Below are 14,501 nucleotides of genomic sequence, written 5' to 3'. Positions count from 1 at the left end.
ATGGGTTAATAGGTGCAGCAAACCACCATGGCACACGTTTACCTATGTAACAAACCTGCACATGTACCCAAGAATGTAAAATAAAAATAAAGCTAGAAAATTTAATTTTCTTTGCATAATTAGAGTTTTCAGGAGTTTTTAATCTCTTTTATTTTTACTTTCATGTATTTAAGAATTCCAAACATAGTCAAGAGAACATAATATGCGACCCGGATGTGAGACAGGAGCTCAAAAGATATCATTTTGAAGCTTTAAGATTTGACTGCCCCATTAGATTTTGGACTTGCATGGGGCCTAAACCCCCTTTGTTTTCTCCAGTTTCTCCCACTTGGAGCAGATGTGTTTAACCATTGCCTGCACTCCCTTTGTATCTAGGAAGTAACTACGTTGCTTTTGATTTTATAGGATCATACGTGAAAGAGACTTGCCTTTTCTCAGATGAGACTTTGGACTTGAACTTTTGGGTTAATGCTGGAATGAGTTAAGACTTTGAGGGGCAGTAGAAGGCATGATTGGTTTTGAAATGTGAGGACATGAGATTTGGGAGGAACCAGGGGCAGAATGATATAGTTTGGCTATGTGTCCCCACCCAAATCTTACCTTGAATTATAATAATCCCCACATATCATCAGAGGGACCTGGTGGGAGGTGATTGAATCATGGAGGGTGGGTTTTTCCTGTGCTGTTCTCGTGATAGTGAATATATCTTATGAGACCAGATGGTTTTATAAATGGGAGTTCTCCTGCACATGCCCTCTTGCCTGCCGCCATGTAAGACATGACCTTGCTCCTCATCCCCCTTTCATCATGATTCTGAGGCCTCCCCAGCCATGTGGACTTGTGAGTCAATTAGGCCTATTTCCTTTATAAATTATTCAGTCTTGGGTATGTCTTTGCTAGCAGCATAAGAACAGACTAATACACTAACTCACCACACGATACAAAATAATAATAAGAGAAACTATTTAGGATTGAGCAGAGTGTATAGGAACTATGTGTACTTGCTTTTTCTAATTAACAGACTTTATTTTTAGAACAAGTTCTAAAAATAAAAGTATTCAACAAAGTCACATTTTAATTGTCCTACCTTCATTGAACTCAGAAAACAATGCATGGTATAAGAATAATCAAATCCATGCCACATTATGCCTACAGCTGCACTGCAGGCATGCAGAATAACAAACATGAGAGTTACTTTGCACGAAGAGATTTTGAGACTCTCAGTTCCCCTCCATCATGCCCTATGAGACCAACCCTTTGCAACCCTCCAAAAAAGCCTATTGAGTGATCATGTTTACAATCATTAGGTCCACTGGAAATTCAAGAGTAAAATTTTTATGATTGGAAGAAAGTTTTTGGAATGTGCCTATTGTGTGGGTGTGTGAAATATGATGATAAGAAAATAGGTTTTCTTCCTCCAGACTGATAATGCTGTTCCATTTATAAAGGTAGTAATTACCACCTCATCAATTCAGCCCACAGGTGGGTATAACTGTAATGAATATAGACATATTGCTTTCATCTAAATTGAATACATTTAAACGAATATATCTATTGTGCATTAGACAGGAAGTACTTTCATTTAGCCGTTACTCCTGATGTAACTATTTATTGTAAAAATGCAATTAATAGCGTCTGACATTTCATTTTCTAATATAAGAAAAATCAGTGAAAAATGTCAGACAACTAAGTTTTCTGGAAAGTTACTAGTGATGCCTGCTCAATTACAAACCATTTTTCTTTTAATTTAAAATTTGTGAGAGCCATCTATGAAAGAAATGACCATTAAGCAATGCTGACCTAGCCATTGCTTCACCTTTCCTTGGGAATTGATTGCAAATATGTTCCCTTCAAATAGATTCAGTGAATTTCAAGTAAGTTTTCCTTCTCTGAACTTCTTATATTGTTCAGGTATTAATCTCTGCTGTGTTTATGTTCTACATGTGCTAAACAGAGGACTGCAAACTCCTGAGATGATGTATTAAAATAGTATAAAGCCAATGGCTTTGCTTTTAAGAAAAAGCAAGTCAGATGAATTACAAAACACCAAGGACATTCTCTCTATTCTCGTGAACGTCTGCTATCATGTCTAATAATAAGTCTGCTGCTTGGTTTACTGGTTCTGTACCAGAGATGTCTAAAAAGTGATTATGCTCACAAAGGCACACCATTATATCAAACTGGCTGCTCCAGGCTTCTATCTGTTGAAATTCTAGTGGGTAATTTAATTTCAAACTTAGAGAATACTAGAAATTGTGAAAAAAGTATGTTCACAGAAGCTCTGTGTCTTAAATCTTAAATACTCACTTTAAGCTGAGAAAATGTGTCAAAGTAAGAAAAAAGAAACATTAAAAAATGCTAGTTCACTTTGAGAGAAAGACATTCACAAGGGTCAAAAGAGCTGCTATAAACTACTTATGCTTGTCTATTAAATAATCATCGCATATAACTGCAAAACTTGGATAAGTGACTTGAGAAAACCTCAAAAAGAAGGTCTGTACATCAGCTCATGCATATATACCTGCTTTTATGAGAACTAACTAAAAATGTCTGTGAGCTGGAGTCAGATAGCCTAGTTAGCTGGAAACTGGGGCCAATGTTTATGTGTATCATAATGGCAGTGCTGATGATACAGCCCACCCAGGCTGTGGCAAAGAGCCTACAGTTGTCCAAGAGTGTCACAGCTGCTTCAGCAGTTGCAGAATCCATACTTATTGTTACCACTGGTGTCAACTCAGCAAGCCATACTGAGCTGGGCTCCAATCTATTCTGTATGTGCATTTGTGTGAGTATGTACATGTGTGTGTATGTGTATGTGTGTGCTGTGTAGAGAACTAGTCTAAAAAGAAATGTATGGTAGCTGCAATAGAAGTTGTGGGCCTATTGTAAAAAAGTAAAATAGAAAAGTTAGAATAATCACACAGGCAGGTAATTGGAAGCAATCTCAAGAATCTTTTAAGAAAATTAATCCAGGAAAAGTTCTTTGGCTTGTCAAAGGTTTATGCCGGATGATAAACAGCGGATCTGGAATGAGAATTCAAGTCCTGACTCCTGTCTGTGAGACCAATGGCAGAGCAATTAATTCAGGAGGCTCTATTTCCTCATCTGGAAAATGAGGTTGGTCTAAGGAATAGAATTTTTGTGTCTCTAAAACTCAAGACATATACATGGATCTCTGGAATCTTTAAAATATAGATGTATAAATTTTTCTTTCTCAAACCATGTAATCAAAATCAGCATCTATTTAACAACATATTTAGAAATAACATTCATATTCTTGGGATTCCATAGAGAAAAGTTTTCTGTTTCAAGCCATCTCCTAGAGAGGAAGACAGAATCATCCCCAGTAGAGACCTCCTCTTTCCTTTATCCCCCGAAGCTTTAAAAAATGCATTTCGAGTTTTGCTAGTCCATAGATCACTAGTCGTCGCTAAAATAAATTCAGCACTGAACTTAGCCAGTTCTAAAAACTGGTTTTAGAAAGGAGGAAGCTATCTCTTTCTCTGATACAGGAGAGACATCTAACATGAAAGGAAAACATCAAATCAAAAGATAAAGAATTCACACCTAAAATTATTTTTTAAATTGTCTTCACATTTCTATGGTATTCTTGAAAGAGCTTGGTGTAGGGTAGGGATTTGGCTATGTTATGAATGTTTGGGTGAGTTACTGTGCTATTTTACTGTGCATGATAATAATACACAATCCCTGTTTTCAAGAAACTCACAGACCACCTGCAAGGATAGGATTAATTCATGAGATACAAAGGACAACATAAACGGGTACAAAATCATATGTTAGGTATTTAAAGTACTGTGTATATTTAGAGAAAGGAAATAGACATGCTGCTCTGCAACACAGGTACATACCTAAGCACAATAAGCCTCATTAAGTTACAATTTTATAATGGGTCTAAATTAATAGGCTTGAATTTGACTCTCAGATATAAAAGAAATGAATGACATTTGATGAGCTTTTCAATTCTGGGGCTTAAGAAGGTGACCAAAGTATTCCTGAGAAATAATAAATCTACATTTGGTCATAAGAATGATACAGATTTTACTCCAGGTATTAATAAAGAGGAAGTCATACAAACTTTAGAGAGTATATTATTACTATCCCCCATTTTCTCTTTTGTTACAGCCGGTCACTATTTCTGACCAGTAGCTTAGGTAGTAATTATGATCCTTTTCATATTATTCCACTACGTGCTCCTTTTGATTATTTTCCTAGCACTTCTTTCTTGGACTTTCTGCTTCTTGTTTCAGAGCCTTTACACAAAGTCTGAACTTACATTGTGTGCTTTTAAAAAAAAAAAAATTGTATAGATGTAGGGGTACAAGTACAGTGGTGTTACTTGGATTTATTGTGTAGTGGTGAAGTCTCGGCTTTTGGTGAACCAATCGCCCAAGTAGGGTACAATATATCCAATAAGTAGTATTTCATCCCTCACTCTCCTCCCAGTGGAGACAGTTTTGGAGTCTCCAGTGTCTGTTATTCCATTTTGTATGTCCTGAGTTCACTTTGAATTTGTCAAAGCACAAGTAAGTGATTTTAAAAATTGATTTCTATAGAATGTTTTGCTTCTGTCCATTATGCTATAAGAAATTCTGATTCTGGAATTTGTCAGCTTACATGCTCTATTACTACTCTAAGTTGGAATCTGTGTCCTCATTAGTGGTTATATTAAAAAGCCAATCTCTATTCTGTGAAACTGCAGTGATGGCAGGGAACATTTACACTCAACATTTACACTCTTTTTAGTAGAATGTCTTCTGTAATATAAAATGAAAAAAATAACTTTCATTGATAAGAAACAACTATAACTTAAAAATCTAAATAAATACCATGAAGCTTTCCCAAAGAGTGTCAGCAAAAGCTCAGGTAAGAGTCTGCCTCTTCATGAGTGCATGCCTGAATATCACTATGGTTTCACACTGGAATGCCCATATAGGGAGGAATGCCAAGTGACAGAAAAAAGGGGAAGTAAAACATATGTGAGAAGTGTGATGAAAACATGGAGATAGAAAGAGAAAACAGATGGCTCAGGTGGGCAAAAGAATCCAGATTTCCCTTGTGAAAGGGTAGAAAAGAAAATGAATGGAGGAAAGAATCACGGTTCTGGTGCTGTAAAGTAGAATTTAAAAATAATATGTTGGGGGAGACAGAAGAAAGAAACCATAAATCGTTTCCTTAGTCCCAGATAATACTTTAGCCAAAGGCTATTTGTGTGGGAGTAGGGAACATATCTCTTCTAAGATTGTTCATGATTTGAAATTTATATATTGGTAGAAACTTGAGAGTATAGGAAAGTCAACAATATTTACATCTATGGGAATCAATATTTTGTTGTATCAATCTTGACCTTGACACTCCCCGGGTCTGATCAAAATCATCAGTGCTCCTTGGTAAGAAGCTCGTTGTCATGAAATATTTTTCAGGAGTCTAAGTATTTGTAGTAAATTTAAGATGAGATTTATGATCTCAGTTGGAGATTTTGCAAACCAGGACAGGAATCCTAAGGTTAGAAATCTATTCACCAACTATATTAAACTCTTACTGTGTTAGGGGCTACAGGAATTGTATATGATTTGGAAGGTATTGCCCCTATACTAAAAGAATGTATAGTTAGCTCATAGAGATAAAACTTGAGAAAAGAAGGAAGCATGTTACATCTACTTAGGAGTAAAGAGCATTTGGGTTGTACAGAGATTGGGACAAAAATCTTTCAATCCTCACTCAACCACATGCAAACTCAGTGATATATATCAGTGCATCATTTAACCTCTGTAAAATGAGGATAACAATATCACTCTCACAGAATGGCTGTAATGATTAAATAAGTTCAGACATGAAAATCACAAAACACAGTTCTGAGCACCACACGAAGGTGAACAAATACATTTTTAAATATATATACATATATGTCTATTATAGATGTACTTATACCTATGCGTATATATAACATATACACATATTTTATAATATACATATATACCTATATATTATACACATACAGATATATAATATACTAAATATATAATATATACATGTATTATATATATTCTCACATATACATATACACACATATATGAATGTTTACATGTATATGTATGTGTGTATATGTATATAAAAGTCATAAATTCTGCATAAGTGACCAAAATAGAAAGATGCCAGTGAGAATAATGTCTAGGAAGATCTGAGTTTTGAAACTAGTTATTAAAAATGAAAGGGGCAGTACATCCTTGTGGTTAGGAGTATCGTTCTGAAGTCAGCCTGAGTTTAAATCAGACCTTCTGTTTCTCATGGGTGTGGGACACTCAGCAATTTGATCTTTTTTGTCATCTGTTAATCAAATGTGTAAGTGTAACCTATCAGGCCATATATTGATTATAGAAACAATTCAAATAAATACTATAGTAAAAGCCTTATATTTCTATTGTGCTGTTAATTTGTTTATATTTTCTAAGTTTTGTTTTGGGTTATTTTGTCTTTTTCAGATTTCAACAGCAATATAAAAACATGACATTAGATTTGAATGTGCTGTACTATGATAGTTAAAAAAAAAAATTGGCAGGTTAGAGTAGAAGAGTCTGGTTTGGGAATGGAGTCTTGCAGGAGTTTTGAGGATTGCCCTGAAGAATGCTGACTCCAGAGGGAAAGGGAAAGCCTGGCCTCCCATAACTGGCACCCAAACAATATAAATAAATAAAGAATGGGCCCACAAAGCCTAATAAAAAGGATTTCTTCCCACAGGGAAGACATGTAGTTATCTGTACCCAACTGAGTGATATACTATGTGGATAACAAGTTTTTCTTCCAATGGGACCAGTCTTTGTGTTGCAAACTAAGAGGGGGAAGAAAAAATCCTGTGCAAGCAGAAGCCTCAGCTAGACACTTAATCATGGCCTTCTGGGGACACCAGTGCCCTTTATTACTGACTTTTTTAAATTTCTAAACTCCCTATGGCTCCATATTCTGGATAAGTTACTTGTTAGAAATAATGTTCTTTGCATTAAACATACATTTTCCTTACTGAAAACAGGCTCTGCTTTCTACTACAGATAGTGAGCTAGCTTCCTGACCTGACCTTTTGCTACTGTCTTTTGGATTTCTGCCTTTGGCTGGAGTACAGATGGACTAGGTTTTTTTTGTTTGTTTGTTTGTTTGTTTTTGGTTTTTTTTTTTTTTTTGCTTGTTTGTGTTTTTGATAGAAAGCTTTATATATTTTCTGTTATATTCTTATTACTTTATAAAACAGCAGTTATTTGGAATTTTATCAATTTATAACAGAGAAATCTACCCCAAAGATTAATAATAAATAATGTTTAATCACTCTGAAGTGACATGTATTAACTTTTATTGCATTAACAGTGAAACTATTCCTTGCATAATGACAGATAACCTCAAGGTCACATTATTTTTTTTATTTCGCATAAAACACACTAGCTTATAGTATTTTTCACTAATTGCAATGTGATCTAATTAATTATGTAACGCTTTCATTAGAAGAAAACATGTAGTCTTAAAAATGCTATTAACATTATTGTAAAGATATAAATACTCAGAGTGAGCACGAACATGCAAGGTGATCAGAAATTACCTTGGGCTTTATGCATTTACTACAAATAGTAAAATGAAAGGTATCAATTTTTAACATTTCTAACTAAAAAGAATGTCTAGATTCACACCAATTATTTTGTCTATTTAACAATTAAAAGTTTAAAAAATTACATATGTCTCTATATGTGTGTGAGAGTAGCATTTCCATAAACGATCCCCATTTTAACCGATATGCCTTAAATCATCTCATTAGTCGATCAAGCTAGTATTGCAATAAAAATACTTATTTGCAAAGGTTTAGTAATCTGTTTGTTAATCATATTGTTCATTTAGTGAATATTTTCATGAAAACTTGGACATTCTAAGGTCAGTGTTCTACTCATCAATCTTTAATGGCCAGATCTGTATGTGGAAACATACTAATAAGATGTCATTATTTAAATAACTTTTAGTAATGTCTAAGCATCCAACTTTCTAATCAATTGAAGAATAATATATTCACATAGAAATGAGATATTTCTTCAGTATTCAAAACTAAAGTGTACAAAAATGTCAACTATCTTCAACTAAAGATATTTTTAACTCTATATAATGAAACTAAATCTAAATCCACTAACCTGTGTGTAAACTATTATAACAAGAAAAGGAAAAACCAAGAATCTAAGGGTGCTGTTAAGACAAAAGTATAAATCCAAATGAGTAACCAAGTGACGTAGATTGAATCAAGATCTAAGAATCCTGGTTTTCTCATAATTAAAATTTCAAAAACACTTCTCTCTTTATTTTCATGTAGCAGTTACAAAAAAGTAGATAATATGAAAACTCTTATATACAAAATATTGTCATCAAATAGCCAATGGAAGAAAAGAGGAAGAAAAATGAAAGGATTTTTATGCAGACTACATTATTTAGTGGAGGACAATTTGCAAAAGGAAGCCATCAACAAAGGGAGAGCTGGTAGTGTGACTTTTATTTTCACATATTTTGCATCTGCGTTTTGTTTTCTTCCTGTCGGATTTTTGTGGCAACCCATATTGTCCCTGGAAAAACTTTTAAAACTGCTACAGTCAAGCACTGAGGCCTTTTTGTTCTGTTCTGTTCTGTTTTGTTTTAGGTGTTAGTAGTTGAAAGATATAAAGATAAATTTTTTTTCTTCAGTTTTATTTGAAGTTCAGGGCTACCTGTGCAGGATGTGCAGGATTGTTACATAGGTAAATATATGCCACAGTGATTTGCTGCACAAATCATCCCATCGATGGCCTAGGTATTAAGATTGCTGGGTCAAATAGTATTTCTGCCACTAGATCTTTGAGGAATCACCACACTGTCTCCCATAATAGTAGAATTAATTTACACTCCCACCAACAATGTAAAAGCATTCTTATTTCTCCGCAAACTTTCCAGTGTCTATTGTTTTTGACTTTTTACGAGTAGCCATTCTGATTGGCATGAGATGCTCTCTCATTGTGGATTTGATTTGCATTTCTCTAATGATTGGTGATATTGAGCTTTTTTCATATGTTTGTTGATCATATGTATGTCTTCTTTTGAGAAATGTCTGTTCATGTCCTTTGCCCACTTTTTAATAGGGTTTTTTTTTTTCCTGTTTTTTGATTAAGTTCCTTGTAGATATTACCCTTTTTTGGATGGATAGATTGCAAAAATGTTCTCCCATTCTGTAGGTTATCTGTTCACTCTGATGATAGTTTCTTTTGCTATACAGAAGCTCTTTAGTTTAATTAGATCCCATTTGTCAATTTTTGATTTTGTTGCAATTGCTTTTGGCATCTCTCTCATGAAATCTTTGCCTGTGCCTATGTCAGATGATATTGCCTAGATTTTCTCCTAGGGTTTCTATAGTTTTGGGTTTTACATTTAAGTCTTTAATCCATCTTAATTTTTGTATAAGGTATAAGGAGGGGGTCCAGGTACAATTTTCTGCATATGGCTAGTCAGCTCTCCCAGCACCATTTATTAAATAGCAGTCCTTCCTTATTGCTTGTCTCCATCAGGTTTGTCAAAGATCCGATTGTTGTAGGTGTATGGTCTTATTTCCAAATTCTCTATTCTGTTCCATTGGTTTACATGTTGTCAAAAATCAGATGGTTGTAGGTGTGTGGTCTTATTTCTGAATTTTCTATTCTGTTTCATTGGTCTATGGGTCTGTTTTAGTATCAGCATCATGCTCTTTTGGTTATTGTAGTCTTGAAGTATAGTTTGAAGTCAGGTAGTGTGGTGCCTCCAGCTTTGTTCTTTACACTTAGGATTGTATTGGCTATTCAAGCTCTTTCTTTGGTTCCATATGAATTCTGAGATAGTTTTTTCTAATTCAGTGAAGAATGTCCATGACAGTTTAATTGGAATAGCATCAAATCTATAAATTACTTTGGGCAGTATGGCCATTTTCACGATGTTGATTCTTCTTGTCCATGAGCATGGAATATTTTTCCATTTGCTTGTGTCCTCTCTGATACCTTTGAGCAGTGGTTTATAGTTCTCTTTGAAGAGGTCCTTCACTTCTCTTGTAAACTATTTTTCTAGGTATTTTCCTTTTTAAGCAATTGTGAATGGAATTCACAATTATTTCATAATTTGGCTCTCTGCTTGCCTACTGTAGGTGTACAGAAATGCTAGAAATTTTTGCACATTGATTTTGCATCCTAAGATTTGCTGAAGTTTCTTATCAGCTTAAGAAGCTTTTGGGCTGAGATTATGGGGTTTTCTAGATATAGGATCATGTCATTTGCAAACAAAGATGGTTTGACTTCCTCTCTTCTTGTGTGGATGCCTTTATTTCTTTCCCTTGCCTGATTTCCCTTTCCAGGACTTCCAATACTATGCTGAATAGGAGTGGTGAAAGAGGGCATCTCTGTCTTGTGCCAGTTTTCAAGGTGAATGTTCCTAGCTTTTGCCCATTCAGTATGATATTGGCTGTGGGTTTGTCATATATGGCTCTTATTATTTTGAGACATATTCCTTCAATACCTAGTTTATTGAGTTTTTAACATGAAGGGATGTTGAATTTTTTGAAGGCCATTTCTGTGTCTCTTGAGATAATCATGTGGATAGTTTGTGGTTTTGTTTATGTGATTAATCATGTTTATTGATTTATGAATGTTGAACTAACCTTGTGTCCTGGGATAAAGCCTATTTGATCATGGTGGATAGGCTCTTTGATGTGCTGCTGGATTTGGTTTGCTAGTATTTTGTTGAGGATGTTTGCATTGATGTTCATCATGGACACTGGCTTGAAGTTTTCTTTTTGTGTTGTGTCCCTGCTAGGTATGGTGCCAGAAGGATCATGGCCTCATAGAATGAATTGGGCAGGAGTCCCTCCTTCCCATTTTTCTGGAATAGTTTCAGTATAAATGGTAATGGTAATGTACATCTGGTAGTTCCAAAAACAATAAGTCACTGCAGGTTACTTTGCATTTCATAAGACTTTATATAAACAGAATCATAGAATATGTAATATTTTTGTCTGACTTCACTTAGCTTTTTTTTTTTTTTTAGTTTAATCCATTTTGTGTATATCAGTTCTTCATTTCCATTGTTGGATGGCATTCTATCGTATGGATATGCCACCATTTTTTATCCACTCCCCTGTGGATGAGTAATTAGCTTGTTTTCAGTGGTACTCTGAACTCAGGGAGGGGTGGAAGGGAAAGAAGGGGTATGGGGTAAAGGGGGTGAAAAGAGAGAAGAAAGGAATTTTTAAAAGGCATTAGATAACTCTCAAGGATGATACATACATTAAACTGTCTTGATTTTAGTGATGCATAGATGTATACATATGTCACAACTGGTTAAACTGTGCACTTTGAATATGTGTAGTGTGTTGTATCTCCACAAACTGTTAACAGTTAATGGTGAGTCTATTTTTCATCCTGCTAATAAGTACACTTAATCTCCCATTTTTAGAAAAGTTCTAGACAGATATTATCTTATACATAACAGGATCAATGTTTTCTTAGAGTTTATAATTATTTCTTATTTCATTCTAAAAATGAAAATTATATGCATAGTTTTTGTAAATTATACCTTTTTGTGAGCAAAGTATAATTTAACATGTAAAATATTCTTACAGGATGAACTGCTAAAACATCCAGTTTAGATTTCTCTCTCTGCCACCTGACTATCACACTTTGACATTTCTGCTTTCTACATAATGTCCTCAGGCAATTAATTTTCTCCTTTTTCATACAGGCTGTTTGTCATGGTGGTATATTTTATTTTTACTTTATGGGAGTGGTAATGAATGTTTAATTTCATGATGCAAATACCACTGAATGCCATTCAAATACTTTTTTAAAATATAGATTTCATGATTCATTACATAGATTAAAATATTGCTAAAGTTATAACAACTGCTTCAGTGGATAAAACAGTGAATCGATACCCTCTAGTCATAACCTTAAGAGTTGATGAGTTATTCAGAATTTAGTTGATAGCAAACGCAATAATTTGTGCGCTATTTCTTACACTCTATCAGGGTTTATGAGGCCTTAAAAGCATTCAGATGGCAATTTTGTGTTATTAGAGATAATTTCTTGTACCTTATGGCCACTTGTCAGTGGCTGCTGAGCTAATCAACGATCATATTGAAATTAATCACTTGTTTGCATATTTCATAGATTCATAATACTGGAAATTAAACATATTGACAAATATTTATTTTATAATTTAAAAATTTATGTTTCTTAAATATATGTGATAATTTTGTCTTTTATGTGAATACTTTGCATAGCTAATTTTTAATTTATGTTGTTCTTGAAGACTTGTTTCTATTTAGGTTGGCTATTTTTTTTAGATTCCGTGTTTAGCAAACATTTATATTTCCTAAATCGAATGGATAACTTTAAAAATTCATTTGTATGAAGAAAATGCAACACAGGCATAACTTGGAGACATCATAGGTTCAGTTGCAGATCACTGGAAATAAAGCAAACACTGCAATGGAGCAAGTCGCATTAATTTGTTGGTTTCCTGTGCATACAAAAGTTATATTTATGGTATCCTATAGTCTATTATGTGTGAAATAGCATTCGGTCCATAAAGCAAGGTACCAGGCATAATTTTAAAATACTTTATTGCTGAAAAATGCTAACAATCATTTGAGCCTTCAGTGAGTAAAAATCTTTTTCCTGAGGGAGGGTCTTCTTGCCTTGATGTTGATTTCTGCTGACTGATCAGGGTGGTGGTTGCCAAAGATTGGGGTATCTGTGGCAGTTTCTTACAAGTAGATAACAATACAGTTGACCACTTTGATTTACTCTTCCTTTCATGAAAAGTTCCTCTGGAGCATGCAGTGCTGTTTGATAGCAGTTTGCCCACAGTAGAACTTCTTTCGAATTTGGAGTGAATCCTCTCAAAACCTGCAGCTGCTTTATCAACTAAGTTCATGTAATATTCTAAATTCTTTGTTGTCATCTGAACAATGTTCACAGCATCTTCACCAGAAGTAGATTCATCTCAGGCATCTCAAGAAACCACTTTCTTTGCTCATCCAAAAGAAGCAACTCCTCATCTGTTAAAATTTTATTAAGAAATTATAATAAATCAGTAATGTCTTCAGGCCTTTTTTTTTTTTTTTTTTTTTTTTTTTTAGATGGAGTTTTGCTCTTATCGCCCAGGCTGGAGTGAAATGGCACAATCTTGGCTCACTGCAGCCTCTGATTCCCGGGTTCAAGTGATTCTTCTGCCTCAGCCTACTGAGCAGCTGGGAGTACAGGTGTGTGCCACTATGCCCAGCTAATTTTTGTATTTTTAGTAGAGACAGGGTTTCATCATATTGGCCAGGCTGGTCTGGAACTCCTGACCTCAGGTGATCCTCCCACCTCAGCCTTCCAAAGTGCTGGGATTACAGGCATGAGCCACCGTGCCCGGCTGTTTTCTTGCTATTAAAACCATATCTGCAGTGATTTCCTCCACTGAAATCTTGAACCCCTCAAAGTTACTGATGAGGGCTAGAAATAACTTATTTAAACTTCTGTTAATATTGATATTTCAACCTCTTTCTATGAAACATGAATGTTCTTAATGGCATCTAGAATAATTAATTCTTTGGAGAAGGTGTTCAATTTAGCTTTCCCAGATCCATCAAAGAAATCACTATCTATGGCATTATAAATTTATGAAAGGTATTTTATTAAATAACAGGGCTTGATAGTTGAAATTACTGCTTGATTCATAGGCTACAGAGTGGATGCTGTGTTCGCAGGCATAAAAACATTAATTTTAAGAAAAAAAAAATTATCTGAGGAATTCCAGCCACTTAATTATCAGTCCCAGAGAGAAATGGGAATGAGGCAGCAGTCAAACATCTGCCTCCCCACTTGAAGCTGCTTGCAGTGTGCACTGTAGACTGTCACCACAAATCGCTGCAAATTAACCTAAGAATGCCACATGCTGGACACTGTAGCCCATACGCTCTAGTTCACAATGTATAGATAATCACTAATCATTGTCATTTCTGTAAACCATTAGGATTCCTAAAAAATAACTTTGTATCAGCCCGCTCCTTGTCTTTTTTGCCTCTAAAAACCTGCCTGTAACAAAGGCCAAATGGGGCTCATACTACAAGGTTACTTGGGTTGAGGCTTCCGAGCAGCTGCCTCATCTTGGTTCAAGTAAATTACCTAAAATTATATTTTGTGCCTTGGCTTCTTCCTTTAGGTCAATAGTCTCCTTATACATCTTCATCAGAGCTCTTGGGTGAATAGGTGCATTGTCAATGGGCAGAAACACTTTGACATTAATCTTTTTTTTTCCTGAGTAATAGGACTCAACAGTGGGCTTAAAGTATTCAGTAAGGCATGATGTAAAATGTTGTGCTGTCTTCCATGCTTTATTGTTGCATTTATAGTGCACAGACAGAACAGATTTAGCATAATTATCAAGAGTCTAGGATTTTCTGAATGGTGAATGAATGCTGGCTT

At 34.8% G+C, this 14,501-nt stretch overlaps 1 protein-coding gene across 1 annotated transcript in view; it reads right to left on the bottom strand.

Annotated features, from left to right (window-relative positions):
* Positions 1-14,501, bottom strand: part of ZNF804B (zinc finger protein 804B) — a 599,143-nt gene that overhangs the window by 132,732 nt on the left and 451,910 nt on the right. The window lies entirely within an intron of this gene.

The sequence above is a fragment of the Macaca thibetana genome, chromosome 3, assembly GCF_024542745.1.
Source record: "Macaca thibetana thibetana isolate TM-01 chromosome 3, ASM2454274v1, whole genome shotgun sequence".
In the NCBI taxonomy this organism is placed as follows: Eukaryota; Metazoa; Chordata; class Mammalia; order Primates; family Cercopithecidae; genus Macaca; species Macaca thibetana.
Note: the sequence above shows the minus strand (reverse complement) of the source record. Positions and strands in the feature narration are given on the sequence as shown.